Below are 23,269 nucleotides of genomic sequence, written 5' to 3'. Positions count from 1 at the left end.
CTCCCTTTGTGCTCTATCAGCTCCTCAGAGGCTCTGGGCCTGCTTTGTCACCCCACTGGGTTCCACTCTCTCCTTCCTATCCCTGGCTGCCATTCACTCTCTTATCCTTCAAAGATACCCAAAGCTCAAATGGTCAGGATAGGGAAGGCGACTCCCTTGCTGGACCATTACTGGCCACATGGCACAATTGAGGAGACGAAATCTTGTCCCCTTTGCTCCCCTTTACTCCATCAATTGCAGTAGTTTTACACACAATCAAACAGAAGAAACCAGATTTCCTCCCCTTGCAATCTTTTCCTCCCTAGTGCCAGCCAAGTGCACAAAGGTTTGCCAGGGGAACAAAAGCGGTAGCATTTCTTCTCCTTGATTGTACATAAAGCTAACATAGCTAGTGCTGGGAAGGAAAGGATTGTGAATAGAGCAAAATTGGCAGCATGTCTTCTCCTCCAACACCAGCCACACTAACATGAAACTAGCATGGCTTGAGCTGGGGAAGAGGATCACAAGGGAAACAAAACTGGCCCAGCAATGGAGCAGCCTTTCCTGCTTCAACTTCCTAAGCTCTGATTATCTTCAAAAGCTAAGTATATGACTGTTACGGGGCTGGATATGGAAGAAGCCCATAGGGCTTTGGGGGATCCAGGGGGCAGGAAGCAGAGGGTGGAGGAAGGCCTTTGGAGTCCTTCCTTGTGCCTGTGCCCGCATAAGACCTCCAACAGTTCCCCCCCACCCGTGTGTTATCCCATGCTCTACCTAATGACCCGTGGATTCGTTTAACAAATGCATTGGGGAAATCAGGGATGGGGAAGTTGTTATAATTAGGTGTTTCATGCAGCCGTACACCTCGACCTTCAACAGTAATGGGTATAAGTCAAGGATTACCTGAATTCTTAAATTATCAGTTGGGTACATTTGCAAAGACCCACCATGAATATATTTGATCAATATCATCAACCAATTCAGGTTTTTCAATAGTAGGGAAAACATTATGAGATCAATTTTGATTAGAAATGCAACACAGTTTATGAAGTGTATCAAAACACATTTACTTTTTAATAGTAATTTTATAAAACTTTACAATTAAAAAGTTAAAACCAGTACAAACTAAAAAAAGAAAAAAATCCAAAATAGAAATAAAGAAGTGATATTCCCCTTCATCATAAGTTTAAACAATTTTAGTAACTTATCTTGTCCTAAAATACAACAAATGTTCTATTCTTTGCATATCTTATCTCTAACATCTATAAACAGATCTTTAAAGCAAAACACACACACACACACACACACACACACACACACACACACACACACAGTCTATTGGATTGATGAATCACACATACTAAATGGATTATTAGGTGAGGCCTGAGTTATTAGTTTTTCATGGATTTCAAAGTAGCAGTTGCCTTGACTAGAAGATAGAGAAGGCTTCCCCTCCACACAAGTATGCCCTTAATTTTCAGTAACATCTATGAAAGATATCACCTTAATGAATTGCAACCTACCTCATTTCTGAATGTCACCGTTTTCCCAAAGAAATTGCACAGCCTTCCTTCATTCACCTTTCATTCATGTTAATCCCTTGCTTCAATTTTCAAATAATTGCTGTTGTCATTGCAAACACAATATTATTCAAATGTGTACCTTGCAGTGAGAATGGTGGTTGTGTTAGTATCCCAAGTGTCTCCTGAACAGCATTCTTCACAGTAATCATGTTCTTCCTTAACTGGCTGTGCAGAATGGACTAAGGAGAACTCCAAGTTTTATACTCTCTTGGGTTTCCCCTTTGTGGATCTAGATGCGAAAGTTCATCTAAGATTTAAATGAAGTACTCAGATATTCTGCCTAATAAAACTCCCTATTGCTTAGAGAAGCATTGGCTGACCTAACAAAGGCAACAGTCCTCCAGTTTCAATGCAGAATATTGGACAATGGAAATCTTTTCTAGCTATCTATATTTTCTCAGTGTTTATGTCTGTGAAACAGCAGTAAATGCAGGGAAGTCAAGAAGGCTGAATTTTTTATGAGACCTTGGTTAATGGTTATTCTGCTCACAGCCTTGTTGGTGCTGAGATCAGAATACAGATTATGGTGAGAGCATTTGTGAATCAGAGCCCAGGCCTAAATCTTCCCAAGGTTTCTAAGCTCTCTTTGCTGTATGGATATTAGGTTGCTGTTTTATCAAGCACTCTCACTACAGGGTGGAGAGCAAGTGGGGCTGACTGTGGTTGCATCTGCAGGAGCAGGGTGCATTTGGAGACAGAAGTGGCAGCACCATTACTGTAGCTAATGGACCTAAGAACATTATCTTGCTGTATTTTTAATAGCAAAACAAGGCAGAGCTGCTGAATGCTGGGAATAAAGAAAAGGAAAACCTCCCAATCCCTTGTAATCCTGCATGGCACAGCACTGCAGCATTAAAAGAGCACACTACTCTTGCAGAATTCATTCTGGGTCTCTTGAACAGAGGGGAAAAGATGAAAGGAGACTTTTGTGCAGAGATGAATTAATGCCAAAGTGCTTGTCTCAAGAATGCAAATGCGGTTAAGTATCTCTCAACTAAACCTCCCCTTTGGAGAAAGAGGGTGGGAGAGTTTGATATAGAAAGGGACAGTGAGGGAATGCAAATGAAGCTTTACACCTCAATGAACCATCCTTCATTACAGCTGAACTGGTGCTCCCACAGAGATAACTAGCAGATCTGGGCAGCACCAAATGGGAGGAGACTTTATGGATTGTGAGAGAGAGAGCAGATGCCTTCCTATCAGCATACTGAAAAGGAGACCCACAGCTCTAGGTTCTTGACAATATGTGTGATATAGCTGTTCATACAACTTAACTGTTCTATTGTTGACGTGCCATCACTTTTCATCAACTTGCACAATCACTGATATATCAGAGTAAGTTGAAGAAAAGAAGATACTCAAGACAATGAGACACTCTTATTTTATTCTGCTTCATCTATGATCATTTACTAAAATAGCTTGGTCATAGGGAAATAGTTATCCTAGGGCCACTCTTCCATTTAAAATGACAGCATCACAATTTGTTTATAATATACAGGGTTTATTTATTTATTGTTTAATCCTAATTGAAGGTATAAAAACTTGGTGTTACATTTATTAGAATCCTCAAATTACAAGCTTCTGGATATATGTTGCTTATGTAAATGAAAGCATGCTTACGAAAGAAGCTAAAGCTGCATTTTTCTCAAGGTTTATCCTGGAATAATAAAAAAATAAAGAATATAGCAATAAGTGTTTATACAGGGTAAGCCACCATGGGCACTCCGTAAAATCTGGAAATTGTTCTAGGGACTTCCAGAAAATGGTAGGAGCCACAAAGATTTCAAGAAACCTGTAGGCAATGGCTGGGTTTGAATCTGAAATACCTTAAAATACCACATATTCTGCTCCATGAAAAAGATCAAATATACATTTTGTATGACAAGAACTTTTCCAAGAAATTAACTATAAGATAGACACTGGACTGGATCCTTAAATATCAGATCACAGAAAACAGACAAAACACCTATTTCATAAAAGGGTGCTCAGATAATTCCTCCCTTCTTTGGCCAGAAACAGTAGTAACAACTAAAATATCCTTGTTTAAAAAATAATAAAGGTAGTCTCTCTATCCCAGATATCATGTTAGAGTTAGGGGATTCAAGCTGCTTCAATAAGGAATTATTTATTCATAATCCACATTAGAGGGTGAAGTTAACATATGAACTTCACTGGCAACATTTGATGAATTTTGTTGAGCAACATTCAATCTTAAAAAAATAAACAAGCTATTGGTCAGCAACTTCTTCAGACAATGGCATCATTATGCAGTTTGGATTATAGCATAATAATCCTTCTTTATTACAAACGTGTAATCAATTACTGGGATAGAGTTGGGGTAACAGAATGAAGCTGGGCATTTTATTGGCTGGATGCCCTTTCTGACACCATGTAGAGTTCACAGCAGATTTTTTTGAGCCCTAGGAGACAAACTTCTGCCACTAGCTAGGATTGAACTCAACCTTCCGAGTGGGAGGCAACCATCTTCATTACTAGGCCACAACAATGCTCATAGCATGGATACACACATATAAGCACACAAATTAAATCATTTTGAAACTTGCTAAGAGCTTGTTAGTTTTTTAATAACTGTACCAAGGAGATCCTATGTGAAAACACTAGTGTTATATAAGATTTGGGGATCTCAGTAGATTTGATGATCTCAATAGATTTCAATGACTTTGGAAGGTGGGTTGTGTGTATGCCTGTTCCTTCCTTTTGCCAACTTTTGGAACAGACTTGCACTTTTGATTTATTTCCACAACCCCTACTTGCAATCTTAACTCACGAAGCATGAGAGCAGGTACATAAACAATCCTAAACTATAGCCTCTTACCAAGTTATCAGTTTTGTGAAAGTGTTTTTAAAAATGAAGTGAAGTCGTGTAGAAATGTTGGGAGAAGATGGCAGGGAAGTAACAGAGATAGAGAGAAAGCAGAGCTACCTAATTCATTCTTTGCATCTGTCTTCAGCAAAAAGATAATACATCCCAAACTACCCAAAACATAAGCTTAAAAGACAGACTAGGAATGCACATTAAAATAAGCAAGAAAATGGTAAGAGAACACCACTCTGAACAAGTACAAATCAACAGGATCTGATGAATTGCATCCTAGAATTTTAAAGGAACTGGCAGATGTGATCTCAGAACCATTGAACCATATCTTTCAAAGAACCTAGAGCACTGGGGAACTACCAGAGAACTGGAAAAGAGCTGATGTAGTTCCCATCTTCAAAAAGGGAAAACCAATAAGCCACACATCAATACCTGAGAAGATCCTGCAAAAGATAATCAAAAGATAATGAAGCAAAAGATCCGTGAACATCTAGAAGCAAATAAAGTTATAACCAGAACATAACACAAGTTTGTTAAAAACAGATCATGCCACACGAATCTTATTTCATTCTTTGACAAAGTGACTAAATTAGTGGACCAGCAAATGCAGAAGACATAGTCTTCTTGAATTTCAATAAGGCACTTGACAAAATAGACCACAGCATATTTCTTGCTAAGCTAAAAAAATGTTGGTTAGACAGCATCATCACCAAAGGGATTTGTAACTGCCTGACAAATCACTTTCTATGTGTACTCCTTAATGGAACTACATCTACATGGAGGAAAGTAGGCAATGGGGTACCTCAAGTTTCTATTTTTGGCTAATACTCTTCAACATCTTCATAAGTAATTTAGATGATTAGTGGGCTGGAGATTAAAACATATGAAAAGCAGTTACAGGAATTGGGTTTGTTTAGTCATGTGGAAAGAAGGACTGGGGTGACATGATAGCAGCATTCCAATATTTGAGAGGCTACCCAGGTACTTTAGGAAAAAAAAGACCCTCGACTCCATTTGGTTGAAGTGATAAGTTATTTTACTAAAGAAAGCCAATTGCAGTAACATCAGGCTAGAACTAAATTTCCCATGTGAAAAGATACAAATTGTTCCACTCACCCTAGCCTTCCCCCATCTTCAGCCAATGAAGATCCACATAGATGTTTTGAGAAACACTGAAATGTGGGGTAAGCCACATTCCATTCACAGGATGCATGGCTTTTAGCACTGGCACAAACTGGTTCTGTGCTTCTCTGGTCTTCATGAATCTCTCATCCCCCCCTCCGTATTTCCCTTCACATCCCCATATATGTTTATTGCCCATTTGTTCCCATGTGCCCCCCCCCCCCCGGCTTTTGATGGAAGGATGCCAGCAAGGTGCCAAGCCGAAGATGGCAAACCTAACACTGCCGCAAAGAAGAGGGGGTCAACTTATTTTCCAAAACACCAGAAGGCAAAACAAGAAACAGTGGAGAGAAACTAACCAAGGAGAGAAACAACCTAGAAGGAAGGAGAAATCTGCCAACAGTGAAAACAATAAACCAGTGGAATGGCTTGTCTTGAGAAGCTGTGTGAGTTCCATCACGAACGCTTTTAAGAAGAAACTTGACAGCCACTTGTCTGAAATGGTATAGAACAGGGGTGTCAAACTGGCAGCCTGCGGGCCGGATACGTCACATGCAGGCCATGCCTATCCCAGCTCTACAAAGGGGGAAAGTGTTGTGATATGTCATGTGACGGCAATGTGATACTGCGAGTTTGACACCAGTGGTTTAGGGTCTCTTGCTTGAGCAGAGGTACTTGAGGTACTTGAGAGACCGCCTGCTGCCAATTACCTCCCACAGACCCATTAGATCTCACAGGGTTGGCCTCCTCCGGGTGCCATCTACCAGCCAATGCCACCTGGCTATTACCCGGGGGAGGGCCTTCTTTGTGGCAGCTCCGGCCCTCTGGAATGAACTCCCCGCACGGATTCGGACCCTCACCTCTCTCCAGGCCTTCCGAAAAGCCATCAAAACCTGGGTTTGCCGGCAGGCCTGGGGGTGATGAGTTCCCTCCCCTCTCGACATGTATGGTTGTGCGACTGTTGTCTACTTTTATCATTTGTATTTTGTCTTTTATGTTCCCCCTTTTTTCCCCTCTTGAATTGTTCGCCGCCTTGAGTCCTCCCGGAGAAGGGCGGCATACAAATAATAAAATACAATACAATACAGAGGCTTGGACTAGAAGACTTCCAAAGTTCCTGCCAACTCCGTTGTGCTGTGTTTTGTTTTCTGGCTGGATTGTGCCATTTGGAACTTGGCTTTCATCACAATCTGAAACAGCAATCTCACCTATTCTCGAGGTAAAATAGTTTGAGATGCTGACATATCTACCAGTAGTAACTAAATAGTAGAAAGAGTCAATAGAAGATTGGCTTTGTTTGCTGATTATCCTGTTTGGAGGCCATTAACTTTTCCAACAAGCCTTATTGTTGCAAGATCTGGTCTAAGGGTATGAACATTGTCCATTGTAGGGTGTGGCTGCAATGACTTGCTGGGGTTATCTCAGGCCATTAGATCTGTAGATTATTGGTGTGATACGCTTTGCTCATCCAGGTGCTGCTGTTAGAATTCTGTGGATTAATGGGAAGAGAATTCCAAGATCTGATGCCAGAAGTAGTTTTGGGTTTTGCAGTGTAGAATTTCTTCATATGACCTAATTCCCTTGAAATTCAGGAACAAGAAAGAGCATTTTTAACACAGTAATAAGAAAAATAGAGTAATAAAACAAATGCATTTGTTTTCTTTTGTGCAGTTTGGGGGGTTGTAGCAGATTTCATAGTCCGCTTTAATGAAGTGAAATGTGGAAGTGGTGGGCTGTCTTTCTCTACTGGGAGATGGGTATGCTTTGCTATGAGAGATGTATTAAGTAGAGCAAATATGTATATTTTAACATCCAATGGGGAGGGAGGGAATGAGAGTGAGAGGGAGAGAGAAGGAGGAGGGAGGGAGTGAGAGTGAGTGAGTGAGAGAGAATGAACAGCTGCCAACTGGGCAGTTGTGTCTGTTGTCTGCCGGCTGCTGCTATCCACTCGTTACAATTAAAATGAAGTGTCCGTCAGCGGCTATCTTCGCTGTGTGGCCCATATGTTTCTGAGCTGATACTGTCCGGATTATTCTGTTCGGGAAAACGATAACGGCTGTTTATAACCTTGGCAAAGACTGAGACCTAATCAGGCTGGAGCACATTTTCACTGACTGCCTGATAACAGGCTGTTAGCAGCCTTATCACTAGGGAGAGATAGGCCAAATTAAGCAGATCTGTGAGCACAGGAGCCCAACCTAGAAGCGCACACTCTGGCCCGGCCTTTCTTTGAGATGCCGTTTCCCTGGCTGATTTCAGAGAGAGTTGAAGGCACACAAGGGATGATTAATCAACAAAGGAGATGTATGTTTGGGCATTTCAGTCACATATAGCTTGAATTTAAAAAGAGAGAGAGAGAGAGAGAGATGGAACTGCAGAACAGAATCAAAGGAAAGAAAGCCCTGGAGGTTTCTCTGCCTGCCATCTTTCCATCCACCACCAAAACAGTTCCTCTGCTACTCCACTGAAAGCTCTGAATGCCAGTTCTTGCTCTCTGTGCCCACTTGAATATTGAAAATATGACATACCAATTAATAAATAATAATAATAATAATACAAATGTATACTCAACTATTCTCCAAATTAGGCACACCATGCAAACTATGCAGGTTTTAGCTGGAATGAGGCAGGAAATAATACACACTGGAAGACAGACACCTGCCCATCCATGGATTTTGGACCAGGAACATTTCTTTGCTGGTTACAAAGAAATATCTAAATCGTGACCCGTCAAAAGCGCGTTCCACAAAAGCACGGTCGACAAAATCGCGTATGTGACGTCATCACAACGCGACGAAAAAGATCGAAAAATTGAAATAAAAATTAAATTACAGCAAGCCGATTCACATAAAGGTAAGGGTTAGGTTAAGGGTTAGGGTTAGGGTTAGGTTAAGGGTTAGGGTTAGGGTTAGAGCGTTAGCGTTACGTTTAGCGTTAGGTTAAGGGTTAGCGTTAGGTTTTTCGTTACGTTAGGGGTTAGGTTTAGGGTTAGGTTAAGGGTTAGGGTTAGGGTTAGGTTTAGGGTTAGGTTGGGGGGGTTAGGGGAAGGTTTTAGCTTTATTTTTACATTTTTCGATCTTTTTCGATCTTTTTCGTCGCGCTGTGATGACGTCACATACGTGCTTTCGTCGACCGCGATTTTGTCGTCCGCGGTTTTGTGGTAGAACCATCTAAATGGCTTATATAATTGTTATAGTTTTTCTGACACTATCCAATTTGAATCAGTATTTTGCGTCACTTTCAATATATTTTCCCACCAGCCCTGTTCTTTAGAACCAATATAATTCCCATACACATTTTACGGAGGTGTCAGATGTAGATGCCATTATAAAACTCTTGTCTTTACACATTTAAAATGTTTTCATCCCATTCTTCAAAGGTTGATTTTTGTCCTATGCATTGGCAAAGGAGGGAAGAAGCACATTATTTTAAGAAGTTGTTCAGCGTCTTTTAACCAAACAGCATATCAGGAGGATTTTATTCAAGATTTAGTTTTTATATTTCTGTTATTGCTTGACTGGCAATATTTGTCATAAAAATTCTTTTTATTTTGCATGGACAAATGATTTACTGCAGTTTGTATTTTTACAACTACAGCAAGAATGGGCATTGGGCAAATTCTGACCTGTCAAAGGCCTTCACTCAGCCCCCCAACTTTCTGTAGAGCTACAAAAATCATCCACTCAGGATGATTGTTAGTTGAACTAACGAGAAGGATAGCAGTTTGTTCCTGGAACATGTTAAAAATGAGAATGCCCAAACTTTTTGGGGTAGAGTAATATGGTTTTAAAAAGTGAAAGTAAGTTTATATTATATTCCCACATTTTGTATAGTATCAATATGAAGAATGATGGACTTTTTAAGCAATGAAATATAATGTCACCACAAATGTTCTATTTTCAATTGAAGATACATGTTTATTTTCTGGTTATGAACTGGCTCCCTATAACCATAATGGTCAACTGTTTTAAAACTGATTTTATTTTTAAAAATACATAAAATAAGTTTTGATATTTTTTTCTCTTTCTCTATTTTGCATTTGCTCTTTCACATTTCTTTCTATATATGAAACCAAGGAACATATGCTTATAAAAATAATGGCTATAGTTGGCTTAATAATGCATCACCCACCCTTAACTAAGAAACTGATGTCGTAAATACATGTTTTTAAAATGACTGTCTCTATTTCTCTGCTCAGTCACATCCAAGTCTCAGAGACTTTATAGATTAGTTCTCATCATTCTTTATGATACTTTCTGTTGTACAACATTTCTAGATTTTAAGTACCTCCATAATGTATAATGTTCAGTATAATTGAAGGAGATTACTAGTTGAAGAAATACAAATATACATCCTTTTCAGTTGTGGGATTCAGGCAGTTCGCACCTATTCGGGAGAACCGGTTGGTAACTTTCTAAGTAGTTCAGAGAACCGATTTTTGGAAGAAATATCCTTTTGTTTTTTCCACTTTACAGGGCTAATCCTGTAAGGAAGGCAGGAAGGAAACATTCTAGTGTTGTTTCTAGCCTAATCTTTATTGACCTGCTTACAGAAACTGCCTCTCTGGTTAACCCTTATTACATTGTAACAACTAAGACGAAGCGTCCATCGACCTGAGTGACCTTGAGTTGGCCACGCCCACCCAGTCACATGACCACCAAGCCCCACCTACCCAGATGGTCATTATAGCAGAGAACCGGTTGTTAAATTATTTGAATCCCACCACTGATCCTTTTGAAATTCACACAAATGTTACATCAGTCATCAAGCAATTGCAAAGATCTCTTCCTTTATTAAAACCAGTCTGTATCTCAGACAGTTCTCTTTCCATGACCGAACCCAATCGTCTTGTATGATTTTCAACAACATTTTGCTAGCATGGGATGTCGGGGTTATTGTGTGGTAGTTTGAGCAGATGCATATGTCACTTTTCTTTAATATTGGGATGAACACTGATCTTTTCCAGTCCTTTCTCCATTTACTGCTAACCTATATTTTAACATAGTTTTGTAATTATTGCTATTGGTACTGATTTAAGGAATTCAAATGGTGTCCCAGTGGTTCAAGAACCTTTTGGAGTGGGGCAGCTATTTCAGTACCCATGTTAATTTGTCTTCCAAAATATCTGTCTCTACTAGGTTTCTGTTACACTGTGCCAGTGGTGGGATTCAGCCAGTTCGCACCTATTCTGGTTGTTAACTTTCTAAAGGAGTTTGGAGAACCGGGTGTTGGAAGAAAACCTATTTTGTTTTTTTCCACTTTACAGGGCTAATCCTATAAGCCAGTGTTTTTCAACCACTGTGCCGTGGCACACTAGTGTGCCGTGACATAGTGTAAGGTGTGCCGTGGGAAAAACACCCGCCGGGTGTTTTTGCCTCGGGACATCTCTGTGTCCCGAAAGTTGCTTTCGGGACACAGGGATGCCTCTATTAAGTCCCTGCGGCCCCACGTTTACTTTAAAAACGCGGGGACCACTGGGAGGTAGCGCACGCAGGGACGTCACTGACGTCCCATGCGTGCGCCCATAGCAACAATCGCGGAGGACCGGAGCAGCGAGGAGAACGCGCGCTGTCAACTTGGTAAGTGTTACCAGCGGCGCGTCTCCTTCGGTGTTCCAAGCACCGAAGTGGGGCAGTACACAGGGAATTACAACCTAATGTTGGGGAACTACTACAATTTTTTAAATATTTTCTAATGGTGGTGTGCCTCGTGATTTTTTTCATGAAAAAAGTGTGCCTTTGCACAAAAAAGGTTGAAAAACACTGCTATAAGGAAGGCAGGAAGGAAACATTCTGGTGTTGTTTCTAGCCTAATCTTTATTGCCCTGCTTACAGAAACAGAGGCAGTTAACCCTTATTACATTGTAACAGCTAAGGTGAAGTGCCCATTGACCTGAGTGACATTGAGTTGGCCATGCCCACAAGGTTACATGACCACCGAGCCACAACTACCCAGCTGGTCATTAGGGCAGAGAACCGGTTGTTAAATTATTTGAATCCCACCACTATAGCACTGTGCTATACGGTAATACTGTAACAAGCATCTAATAACTGTGCTATTACAAGAGTCACCTTACAAGGGAGATGGGTGACATAAGCATTTAAAATTAATTAATTAAATGTGATATAATTTCTGTACTTCATGATTTTCTGCAGGCATTTCCAAACTTCCCTATTTGCTTGCAAAGGTTCTGTTGTAATTGTAGTGCAAGAATATCACCGAGATCTAGCGAATCTATGTTTTACACTGAAATGCTGCAAAATATTATAGTAGCGCCCCTCCACACACACACTCCTACTTTCCCATTTCTAGGCTTGTTATAAACTTATAATCTTACAATTTCTGTAGCAATAAATGTTCCATCAATGCCCTGGGAGTAATTGCCACTGTCTATTTTCCAAGGTTATAGAGCCGAGGTGGCGCAGTGGTTAGAGTGCAGTACTGCAGGCCACTTCAGCTGACTGCTGTCTGCAGTTCTGCGGTTCAAATCTCACCGGCTCAAGGTTGACTCAGCCTTCCATCCTTCCGAGGTGGGTGAAATGAGGACCCGGATTGTTGGGGGCAATATGCTGACTCTGTAAACCGCTTAGAGAGGGCTAAAAGCCCTATGAAGCGGTATATAAGTCTAACTGCTATTGCTATGTTTACATGTAATCTAGTACAATTGGAAATTAACTCAAAGCTTTGAGAATAAAAAACTGGAAATTATAAAACACATTCCTTGATAGGTATGATAAATGCATGAGAGTCACCAAATATCACAGGTTTTACAGTCTTAACAAAAATAATCTTCTGAAGTCCTCTAATCAACTCCATATTAAGGAATGTGCCATGTTTGTTTCAGGTACAAACAACTAGTTCCAGATGCGTAGGTACTTTAAACAAGTACATTTAGATGGAGTGCTAGCTGGGATAGCTAAGAAATGGGAGTCAAATCCCCATCACTAGTGTTTCTGGCTGTTCACCAGAAGCGATTGTTCCAGCACAGCTTTTCTGAGTGGACTATAAAATATATTAAATGTGTGCTTTTAAAATTGTTTTATCATTCGTTCAAGAACAAATGCTTCCTAGCTCTGAGATGCATGCATTCTTGGATATCATCCATTCTCCTTGTATATCTTAAATAAACAATACTCCCTGCTGTTGGCCCAAGAAAATGTGAGAGAAATGTGGGTGCTGCACAGAGTGGTTTGACTTTTTTTCATTTTCATCGAGCAAGGAGAATCAACATCCCTAAGGTAAACTTTGCAGTCTTTCAATGACCTTTTCATAAAGCATTATAATCAAATTGAACATTTCCAGTTGTACTATTAATGTTGCCCCTGGGGAAAATGCACCATGTTATTTATTATCATTACTGCTGTTATTATTACTGCATATTTCTGAGACACTCTTTGAGCTGAATGTGAAGTGACCATTTCATGAACGAGCGCGAGCACTTTCTCCTGGCAAGAAAAGAGAGGCTAGGTGCAATTCAGCCTCATGTGATCAAGGCCAGTGTCTTCTGAGAGATTTTGCTAATATGGCAGTCGGGTTTATTTCCAGCAAAACCTCTTTGTTTATCCTCCCATATAATACTACCCCTGTGATCCTCCCAGGTTGGTTCAGCTTCATTGTTAATCACTTTGTCCACGCAGTAGCTAAGGCCAAGTTAGTTTCCCCTTATTTTTGAAAAAAGCATTTTTATACATAAGGCAGAAATGGCTTCTAGGACCTGGAAGATTTCAAATAATTGTAATTGCTTCATAATCTCTTATTGGTCTGTGAAAGTGAAACCAATTAATACTAGTTATATAATATATAAATAAGCCAGAATGACATATTGGATGCCTGTAGCCCTTATACTTTTTATGGGCTGTGGAGCCCCCCTACAGTAGGTCACTATTAAATTCATTGGTGAAATGCTGGAATCCAGTGCTTCTGGCAGTATTTTTTAGAAATAAGAAGTAAAATTATTCTTTCAATGTACTTCCTACAGGTGTTTGTTTAGCTCCTCACCTCAATATTTACAACAGAGGGCCCTGCATTTTCTCCTCCCAAAGCTACAATATTCCCTCTGTGGGGCTTAGAAAAAATGCTGCCATAAAGCATGTATACACTACTTTTGAAAGCTATTATGATTATTATACTTGAGAGACCGCCTCCTGCCAATCACCTCCTCGCGACCCATTAGATCACATAGATTAGGCCTCCTCCGAGTTCCATCTGCCAGTCAGTGTCGACTGGCAACTACGCGGAGGAGAGCCTTCTCGGTAGTAGCTCCGACCCTTTGGAACGATCTCCCCATGGAGATTCGCACCCTCACCACCCTCCAGACCTTCCGCACAGCCCTTAAAATCAGGCTATCCCGTCAGGCCTGGGGTTAAAGAATGTAACTCACCCCCACCCGAATGGTATGAATGTTGTGTTCTATTTTTAATTATGTATTGTCCTTATGTGTTATTGTCTGTATCCCCCTCCCTTTGAGTTGTAAGCCGCCCTGAGTCCCCCCAGGGAAAAGGGCGGCCTATAAATAAATTTTCAAATACTCAAATACTCAAAATACTCAAATTATTATTTTAGTCTATTTGAATTACATGGATGCCCATTTCACAAGAGTGATACTGGCTGACTCACAAACTGAAAACACATAAAAATAAAGCACTAAAGTAAAAATGCATCACAATATACTCATGTAGAACAGCGGTTCTCAATTTGTGGCACACAGACCCTTGGGGGCTGCAGTGTCATCACAGGAGGTCCATGAAAGCTTGAAGAAATGTTATGATTTAAATATTAAGTTTTGGGGGTCTTTGGCCACAAAAGATATCTAACCCCAATGTCCAGGGAAAGAGCTAAATTGTTAGGGCCCTGTGGAAGGGCAAGAATGGATTGAATCTTGAAAGAATGGCATGCCTTAGGGCAGTGGTTCCCAAACTTGGCAACTTTAAGACTTGTGGACTTCAACTCCCAGAATTCTCCAGCCAAACTTGGCAACTTTAAGACTTGTGGACTTCAACTCCCAGAATTCTCCAGCCAAACTTGGCAACTTTAAGACTTGTGGACTTCAACTCCCAGAATTCTCCAGCCAAACTTGGCAACTTTAAGACTTGTGGACTTCAACTCCCAGAATTCTCCAGCCAAACTTGGCAACTTTAAGACTTGTGGACTTCAACTCCCAGAATTCTCCAGCCAAACTTGGCAACTTTAAGACTTGTGGACTTCAACTCCCAGAATTCTCCAGCCAAATTTGGCAACTTTAAGACTTGTGGACTTCAACTCCCAGAATTCTCCAGCCAAACTTGGCAACTTTAAGACTTGTGGACTTCAACTCCCAGAATTCTCCAGCCAAACTTGGCAACTTTAAGACTTGTGGACTTCAACTCCCAGAATTCTCCAGCCAGCTCTGGTTTCCAAAGGAAACCATAATCAACAATATGGAAACTCCCTGAAAGATACATATCCTGAGACTATTTTTGTTAGATGAATTTATATTATATCTATAGATGCAGAGTTGAGATCGGAAACTACTAAATTTTATTAGATTTATTTAGAATATTTTACAAAGCACAAAAAATACACACATTGCTTAATTGGGCAATTCTCAGTGCAAAGGAATAAAGCCATTATTACGCAGAGTCTTGGAATTGGGGAAGTGGACCAAAAATGATAAATAAAAAAAATCAGAAACTCAACTTCATTACATTATATACATGCACATATATTTATATTTTACACAACTAAACAACCATCTTTCTACAAAGATTTGAGCTGGCAAAAATTAGGCCAACCTATTTGATCCATAAAACAACACTGTAAGACAGTGGTCCCCAATCTTTTCAGCTTGGCAGCCCAGCAGTGGGGAGAGGGGATGGTTCTGTGCAAGTGATAGGCATGTGGACAAGCGTGCACAGCTCCATTTGCAGAAGTGGGCGGGTACCGGGTTCTGAGTGGGCCGCAGGCCGTGGGTTGGGGTCTCCTGCTGTAATATACTGTGGGTCCTGCTGAGAAAAAAAGAGACTTGTTCTAACTGCCTAGGGAAGTTTATAGGAGATCAGGTCAGGATTCCACATGTTGGCTGGGAAATTCGGGAAGTTAAAGTCTACACAGCTTAATCAGTACCATATGCTAGTAAAGCCTTTATGGTATTTGTTCTATCATACTGATGATAGAATGCTGTTTTGGTGGTAGATAAATTAAAGCAGAACACCACCATACAGCCTCCACAATAGTCCACATAGACATCTGGCTCCGAGTCCAGGAGTTCAACTTAGCCGTTGCTTTATTTTATAGAGCCGAGGTGGCGCAGTGGTTAAATGCAGCACTGCAGGCTACTTCAGCTGATTGCAGTTCTGCAGTTCGGCTGTTCAAATCTCACCGGCTCAAGGTTGACTCAGCCTTCCATCCTTCCGAGGTGGGTAAAATGAGGACCCGGATTGTTGGGGGCAATATGCTGACTCTCTGTAAACAGCTTAGAGAGGGCTGAAAGGTACAGGGGTAGGATTTGGTCCCTGCTATTTCAGACAACTGCCGAGGACATATACATCACCAATTTTGTAATTCCGGGTTCTTAAATTTCTTTTGGCCCAGGTTTCTTGTACTGCCTGTAATAATGTTACTTGGAAATTATTTTTTTTATGGGATATTTCTTCAAGGATCATGGTTGTGAAATATAGAAACCGTGTTCTGGAAAAGTGCTATGGATGCATTCGTAATTATTTACTTAGGAAAAGAGAGGTAGGGGAAGAAAACAATGTAGAAAATATTCATCTGCCTAGTGAAATTTTGCCTTCATCATATGAAGCGATCATCCACTGAGATTTGTATCAAGCATTAGCTCAGGAGCATGTATTGTCTTAAAAGCCATTATCTTAAGACCATGCATATTTATGAAACACAGACTGTTCACTGGGGATTCACTGGACTTGAACCTGTGACCTCCTGAAAGACTGAGCCAGAATCTGTCTGTCTGCTTTACAACTAACAAATACTTCATTTAAACATCCAAGCACTGCTATTTTATTTGGTCAGCAAGGAAAAATGAACTAGCATGGCCCAAACTTTAGAAGTTCTTTTGTTAGAGCTGTACCTTATACAAAAAACAACAACAACAACAACAACAACAACAACCTACATTTGCAGAATTGCCGCAAATTGCATCTTTAACAAACTGGTACTCATCGCTAACAAACTGGTACTCAACCCGGACAAGACCGAGTGGCTGTTGTGCTTTCCTCCCAATAATTTGGCCGACATTCCAACACTCAGGCTGGGGGGTCAAATTTTATACCCCTCAGATAGGGTCCGTAACTTAGGAGTCCTCCTGGATCCACAGCTGACTCTCGACCACCAGTTGTCGGCTGTGACCAGGGGGGCATTTGCCCAGGTTCGCCTGGTCCGCCAGTTACGGCCCTACCTGAACCGGGAGGCTCTCACAACAGTCACTCGAGCCCTTGTGATCTCTAGGCTGGAATACTGCAATGGGCTCTACATGGGGTTGCCCTTGAAGAGCACCCGGCGACTGCAGTTAGTCCAGAATGCGGCCGCGCGAGTGATAGTGGGCGCACCACGGTTCGCCCACATTACACCCATCCTCCGCGAGCTGCACTGGCTACCTGTTGGTCTCCGGGTGCGCTTCAGGGTACTGATGACCACCTTTAAAGCACTCCATGGTAGTGGATCTGGATACTTGAGAGACCGCCTTCTGCCGATTACCTCCCTCCGACCGATTAGATCATACAGGCTGGGCCTCCTCCGGATTCCATCCGCCAGTCAATGCCGACTGGCGACTACACGGAGGAGAGCCTTTTCTGTTGCAGCTCCGACCCTGTGGAACGATCTCCCCGTTGAGATTCGTACCCTCACCACCATCCAGACCTTCCGCACAGCCCTCAAGACCTGGCTCTCCCAGCAGGCCTGGGGATAGGTTTTCAATTTACCCGCCCGAATGTTGATTGTTGAATGTATGTTGTGGTTTACTATTTTATTATCGGTCACTTATTGTTTGCCTTGTTACTGCACACCCTTCCCTTTGTGATTGTAAGCCGCCCTGAGTCCCCTCAGGGAGAAGGGCGGCCTATAAGTCTTATTAAAATCTCTAAAAATCTCTTTCCCAGGTTTTTAGACAACAAAAGGAACCACCCAATCCATTATTTGATCTGTATTGCATTTAACAACTTGCCTTGTGATATTAGTTTTAAGTTGCTCTTTTGAGCTTTGATAACAACTTAGTAAAACATTTAGAATTTGCTATCAGAAAAATTGTGGGGAATTCCATGTAGTTGATTCTTACAGCTTTGTTATATCCTTGTGTTTAATGCCTGATTTCATGGAGTTTAAGTAGAGGATATAGTAGTGAACTAATTATTGACTATTTTAAAAATGGAAACCTACAAGCAAGAAGTTTCACACTTGATAATTGGTTGGTTCAGGTTTGGTATACATGCAGAATAAATGAATTAAATGTCAGGGGAAATACATTTGTGCAGCATGCTTATATTGAAAATTACTATGTACTCTTTTATGTAAGTAAATTTCAACTGCATATCAGTGTATGAGATAACTTCTTACATTTAGTCAAATCAGTTATTTTTTTTAAGCCTGTATCCTCAGCAGTGCCCTGATCAACTCTCTATGGGCATAAGAAGAAAACAGCCAAAATATTTCAAGGAACAAACAAACAAAATACTCCTAAAAACTGGCCCTTTTCCCCCCAAATATTATTTGACAACCTTCGTTGGCAGATCCTATTTGTTGGCTTTTTAAAAATATATAGACTTAATTTCTGGTTAGGATTAGGCATTTTTCATATGTTCAGCAAGAAAACCACTGCTTTTATTCCCCAATCTCTTTCTACTGATAAGGAAGATCTACAGGGAAATTATATTTGTGTTCGGTTTTGAACAAATACAAATCATGATTGTACAGGTGTCTCTAGTAGAACACGGGTACAGTTTTATTCCAGATGTTCTCCAACTATGACAGGGATTGAAATATGTGTGCATAGAGAATAGTTTGGAAGATTCAATCTACCCTGCATACATTTGTTTTCTGAACGACTGAAAAGGACTGTAACCAGCACTAAACTAGGTTGTAGCAAACCATGAGAAAATGAGGAGAATTAATGAAAGCAGAACAGGTATACAAATGGTCATAGTAATCCGTAACCTGTTTCCTATTCTCCCCAAAAAAGTTCATTTACAACCCTCCGTACACATATGTATATATTGTCAGAGCCAATTTGGTATAGTGTTTAAGGCATTGGATTAGAACTAGAAGACCATGAGTTCTAGTCCTGCCTTGGGCACAAAACCAGTTGGGTAATCTAGGACCAATCCATCTCACTCAGCCCTGCCACCTCAAGAAAATTGCAGGGACTTGTCCAGGCAGTCTCCGAGAATCAGACTGAATCACATCACACTCAGATTGGAAATAACAAGATGCTTCTGGGTTGAAAGGATTAGCCAGTGACATCACCATTGTTCAGGGAACGTTAATGTTAATGCCTCCATTAATGTACCCATCAAAGTGGTACTGATTTATCTACTCACATTTGCAAGCTTTCAAACTTGTGGTTGGCAGGAGCTGGAGCAAATGATGGGAGCTCACCCAGTCACACAGCAGCACTCGGATCTCAAACACAGGTCCTCAAATTGTCAACTCAGTGTTCAAACCGCATGAGCCACCACACTCCTCTATTGGACATGATTGAACAGAAGAAAAACAGAAACATACTGTTCCGAATTCCATCCGCCGGCCAATGCCGATTGTCGACCACCCGGAGGAGGGCCTTCTCTGTGGCTGCTCCGGCCTTCTGGAACGACCTCCCCATGGAGATCCGGACCCTCACCACCCTTCAGGCTTTCCGCAAAGCTGTCAAAACCTGGCTGTTCCGACAGGCCTGGGGCTGATGAGTTCCCAGCCCCACTCGAATTGTGTGGCTGTTGACTGCTTTTAAATTGTTTCTGTATTTTGCTTGTTTGTTTTTTGCTTTTTTGTCTGTATTATTCCCTTCCCTTTCGGTTTGTTAGGCGCCCTGAGTCCCTCCGGGAATAGGGCGGCATACAAGTTTAATAAACCTTGAAACCTTGTAAGCTGCCCAAAGCCATTTGGGAATCAGTTGGCCTATAAATTAAATAATTTCATAACTGGGCTGGCAGCAGATCTGAAATAATTTACCTTCATCTGATAGATTTTTGGATTGTCTCAGGAGAACAGGCATGAAGCTTTCACAGAGGAGGTCCAAGGATGAACACCTTCAGGGTTAATCCTTTTTTTTTTTTTTTTTTTTTGCTACATGAAAATCATTTCAACAACCATCGCACAGAGATAAAACAATGGAATTAGTTCATGGTTGTATGGGGAATAGAAATAATAAAGAATCTAATCAGTTCCTAAGCCTAATAGTTACACCAGTATACACACTAAAACTGCCATATCTAGGCTGCAAAATTCTGGATGATCATCTGATAGAAGGAAGCAAAGAGATAAAGAAAAGACACAGTCTTTACTACATGACCAATTAGATCCCACAGATTAGGCCTCCTCCGAATACCATCAGCTAGCCAATGTCGACTGTCGACCCCTCGGGGGAGGGCCTTCTCTGTGGCTGCTCCGGCCCTCTGGAAGGATCTCCCCGTGGAGATTCGGACCCTCACCACCCTTCTGGCTTTCCGCAAAGCCGTCAAGACCTGGCTATTCCGGCAGGCCTGGGGCTGATGAGTTCCCAGCCCCACTTGAATTGCTGTGACTGTTGTGTTGTTTTTAATCTGTTTTGTGTGTCTTGTTTCTGTCTTGTTTGTTTTTTTGTATTTCCCCCTTCCCCACTTGTTTGTTAGCTGCCCTGAGTCCCTCGGGAATAGGGCAGCATACAAGTATAATAAACATCCAACATACATGAAAGGTCAGATAGTACACCTGCATACCAATATGTATCCATTTGTACCAGGGGTGAGTTTCAACCGGTTCGCGGCGGTCCCTACGAATCGGTTGGTCGGCGAACCTGGAAGTAAGTAACTTCCGGGAATGGCGAATGGCCCACCCGCCCGCCCACGCTCCTTACCCGGTTTTGACGAGTTCTGCGCTTCCACGCATGCGCAGGATGCATACAGCGCCTGCACGATCCTCCAGCAGCAGCTGGAGCATCACACAGATGCTAGTACGCATGTATGCGCCACGCGCGTGCACGAGGACGCCGCCGGCCCCGTTCCAACCGAACCGGTTGGAACGGGGTGAGAAACCCACCCCTGATTTGTACATACATGCAAACGTTTTGCTCCAAGGTTCAGCAGAATTCTGTCTGTCCTCTGTCTGAACTGTGCTCTGTTGTCAGAGGTCATATATTTCCACCGTGCTCATGCTCATCCTCTGTAACCACTTTGTGCTACAGAATCTTCTGACTGCTCGGTGAAGCCTTAATCCCTAATGCAGTGATCAATGGATATATGCCTTTACCACTTGGATGCTTGGATTTTTAATCCCCACTCCTTCAATCTCCTTCAATGTCATCTTTTGCCACTTTTCTTCATAGAATTTCGGGTCTGATGTACCTGCTGATTACTTAGTGAACATCTCCCTTAGTTAATTCCATTAATTTTCAAATCTTGCCAGGTTTGGGGTCTTCAGATTTCTGAAGTAGCTTAAATAGTATGTCTAAATTCCTGCATCTTCCTTCTATAATGTATATGGTTCGAGAGTTTCTGGGAGGCAACACTTCACCATTGTTTATTTGGAAAGTTAAGGTGAACTGGACTATTTATTCTTGCCAGGTTAAAAGAATAGTATGTGACTGGAGCAGAGTGGGTAAAGATAGCCTTTTAAATCAGTGGAACAGCAAAAAACATAAGCATGAAATTAATATCAAACTGCTTATAGCTTGCTTTCCCATCCACATTGTAAGGAAACATTATATCCTTAGATTGCAAGGTCCCTGGTTAGAGATCATGTCATCAACTGTGTACTTGTATCCTTCACATCACCTCAGTTGGTTTTATAAAGGATTAAGTTACAAGGGGATGCTACCAGTCAGTAAATTCTTCATCCTCAACCATCCCCACGTCTTAATCTGTGGGTTTGATTCTTGAGTCAATAGCTTCACATTTTGAAACTGTGTCATAGAGGTTCTGAAGGTGAAAAGCGCAGAACTAAAATTATGGAACAAGCAAAAATATACCTTCAGAGGGAAGGGAATTATGTTCTGAGAAATGCAGTCTATTTAACTAAGTTGGTCTTCTGAGAGACTAGAATGCAAATGGAGAAATTCCATTGCGATACAGAGGAAACCAACTTTTATTTCCTTCTCCATTTTAATGCCTGTCTGCCAGGCAGCTGGTGATATTTTAATGAAGCTGGAATTGTATAGTCTGTAGCTCTGGATAATGCTAAGCTGCCGAGTCAGAATCAAATTAATAATTCATGAAATTAAAGTGTATAATTAATTCGAACTGTGCAGATGAGGAGAGGGCTTGAGCCTTCAGCTTGAAAACAGTTGATGTTATGTAGTGAGAAAGAGAGCAAAAGGGAGACTCTTGAGTGTGTATTAATATCAGGTGCTTCTGCAGTTATGGGTAGACGCTTAAGCTGCTGTAAGCATTTTTTTATTGTACTCCCTGATCTTCAGTTGCATATCTTTGAGCCTCATTTACTAGCAGTGCTTGCAAGACAGTGATCTGTCTGAAGTTGTGCAGACTGATACACTTCCTCTTCTATCTTTTGGCTAGCAATATACTGACGAATATACGGAGGTCTTAGTTCTTTTTGAGTTTGGCTGTTTGCTTGCAGATGTTTCACTACCCAAGGACCATCAGTATGAGTGAGTGCAGAGTTTGCGGCCTTTTTATATGTGTACCTGCATATAAACAGGCAGAAAAGCCCACACTCGCTCACACTGCCTAATTGGGTAATGAAAGAGCTGCAAACAATCAACCAAGCTCAGGGAGCACAAGAACTCCACAATTCAGCCCCAGCTACAAATATTTTCTTCTGTTGCGAAAAATGTTTTGCAATTAATGATGTGAGAGAAGGGGGTGGGAGTAGCAATATGAAAAAAAAAAATGCTAAACATGAAGTGCCAGGATAGTTAATCTATGCAAATTAGTCATATGTATCAGCTTTCTTGGGTTGCAACTGGCATAGAGTCATTATAAAAATCAGAAAAAAGTAGGGATGTGATTAGCAAAAGATGTTAGATCCTTTTAAATTTTAAATTAAATTTTAGTAAAGGGGTTGAAGTATTTGATTATACATTTAATATACATTTTTCCATTGTGATGTGACTTACAAGTCCATTATGTGCATCACACTGTTTCTTCCGTGGCGATGGTAGATCAAAGTGTTCAACTGAAACTTTTGTGTCGTATGGAAATAGGGTTATACTTCATATGGAAAACAGACGAAATCATGTTTGAAGTTGCTCTGGATGGGCAAGATTTCACTTACTCAGTCCACTGTTTTGTTTAAAAAATGATGTCCCTTCAGTTTTCTTTTAAGGTATGATTTTAATTATAGATTTTTAAAAAACCATTCTGCTTTTATCTTTTGTTCTTGATAATTTAATGGAACGCCCTTTTTTTAATTGAAAAATTTAAAAAAGCTTTTACAAATATTTACCTCCCCCTGACCCTCCCCACCTGAACCCAACCCCCCCAACCCCTCCCCCCCGACTTCCCAGAGCAAATACAGGGTATAAATCTTTAATAAACATATTCTAAAATAAACTAAAAGAAAGTTAGTATCATCTTTCATTTGTGCTTTAACTCCTCTTTTGTTAGGC

General features: G+C 41.1%; 1 protein-coding gene across 3 annotated transcripts in view; it reads left to right on the top strand.

Annotated features, from left to right (window-relative positions):
* The window catches only part of PBX1 (PBX homeobox 1), a 316,860-nt gene that overhangs the window by 156,113 nt on the left and 137,478 nt on the right, over positions 1–23,269 (top strand). The window lies entirely within an intron of this gene.

This window comes from Thamnophis elegans, chromosome 11 (assembly GCF_009769535.1).
Source record: "Thamnophis elegans isolate rThaEle1 chromosome 11, rThaEle1.pri, whole genome shotgun sequence".
Classification (NCBI taxonomy): Eukaryota; Metazoa; Chordata; class Lepidosauria; order Squamata; family Colubridae; genus Thamnophis; species Thamnophis elegans.
Note: the sequence above shows the minus strand (reverse complement) of the source record. Positions and strands in the feature narration are given on the sequence as shown.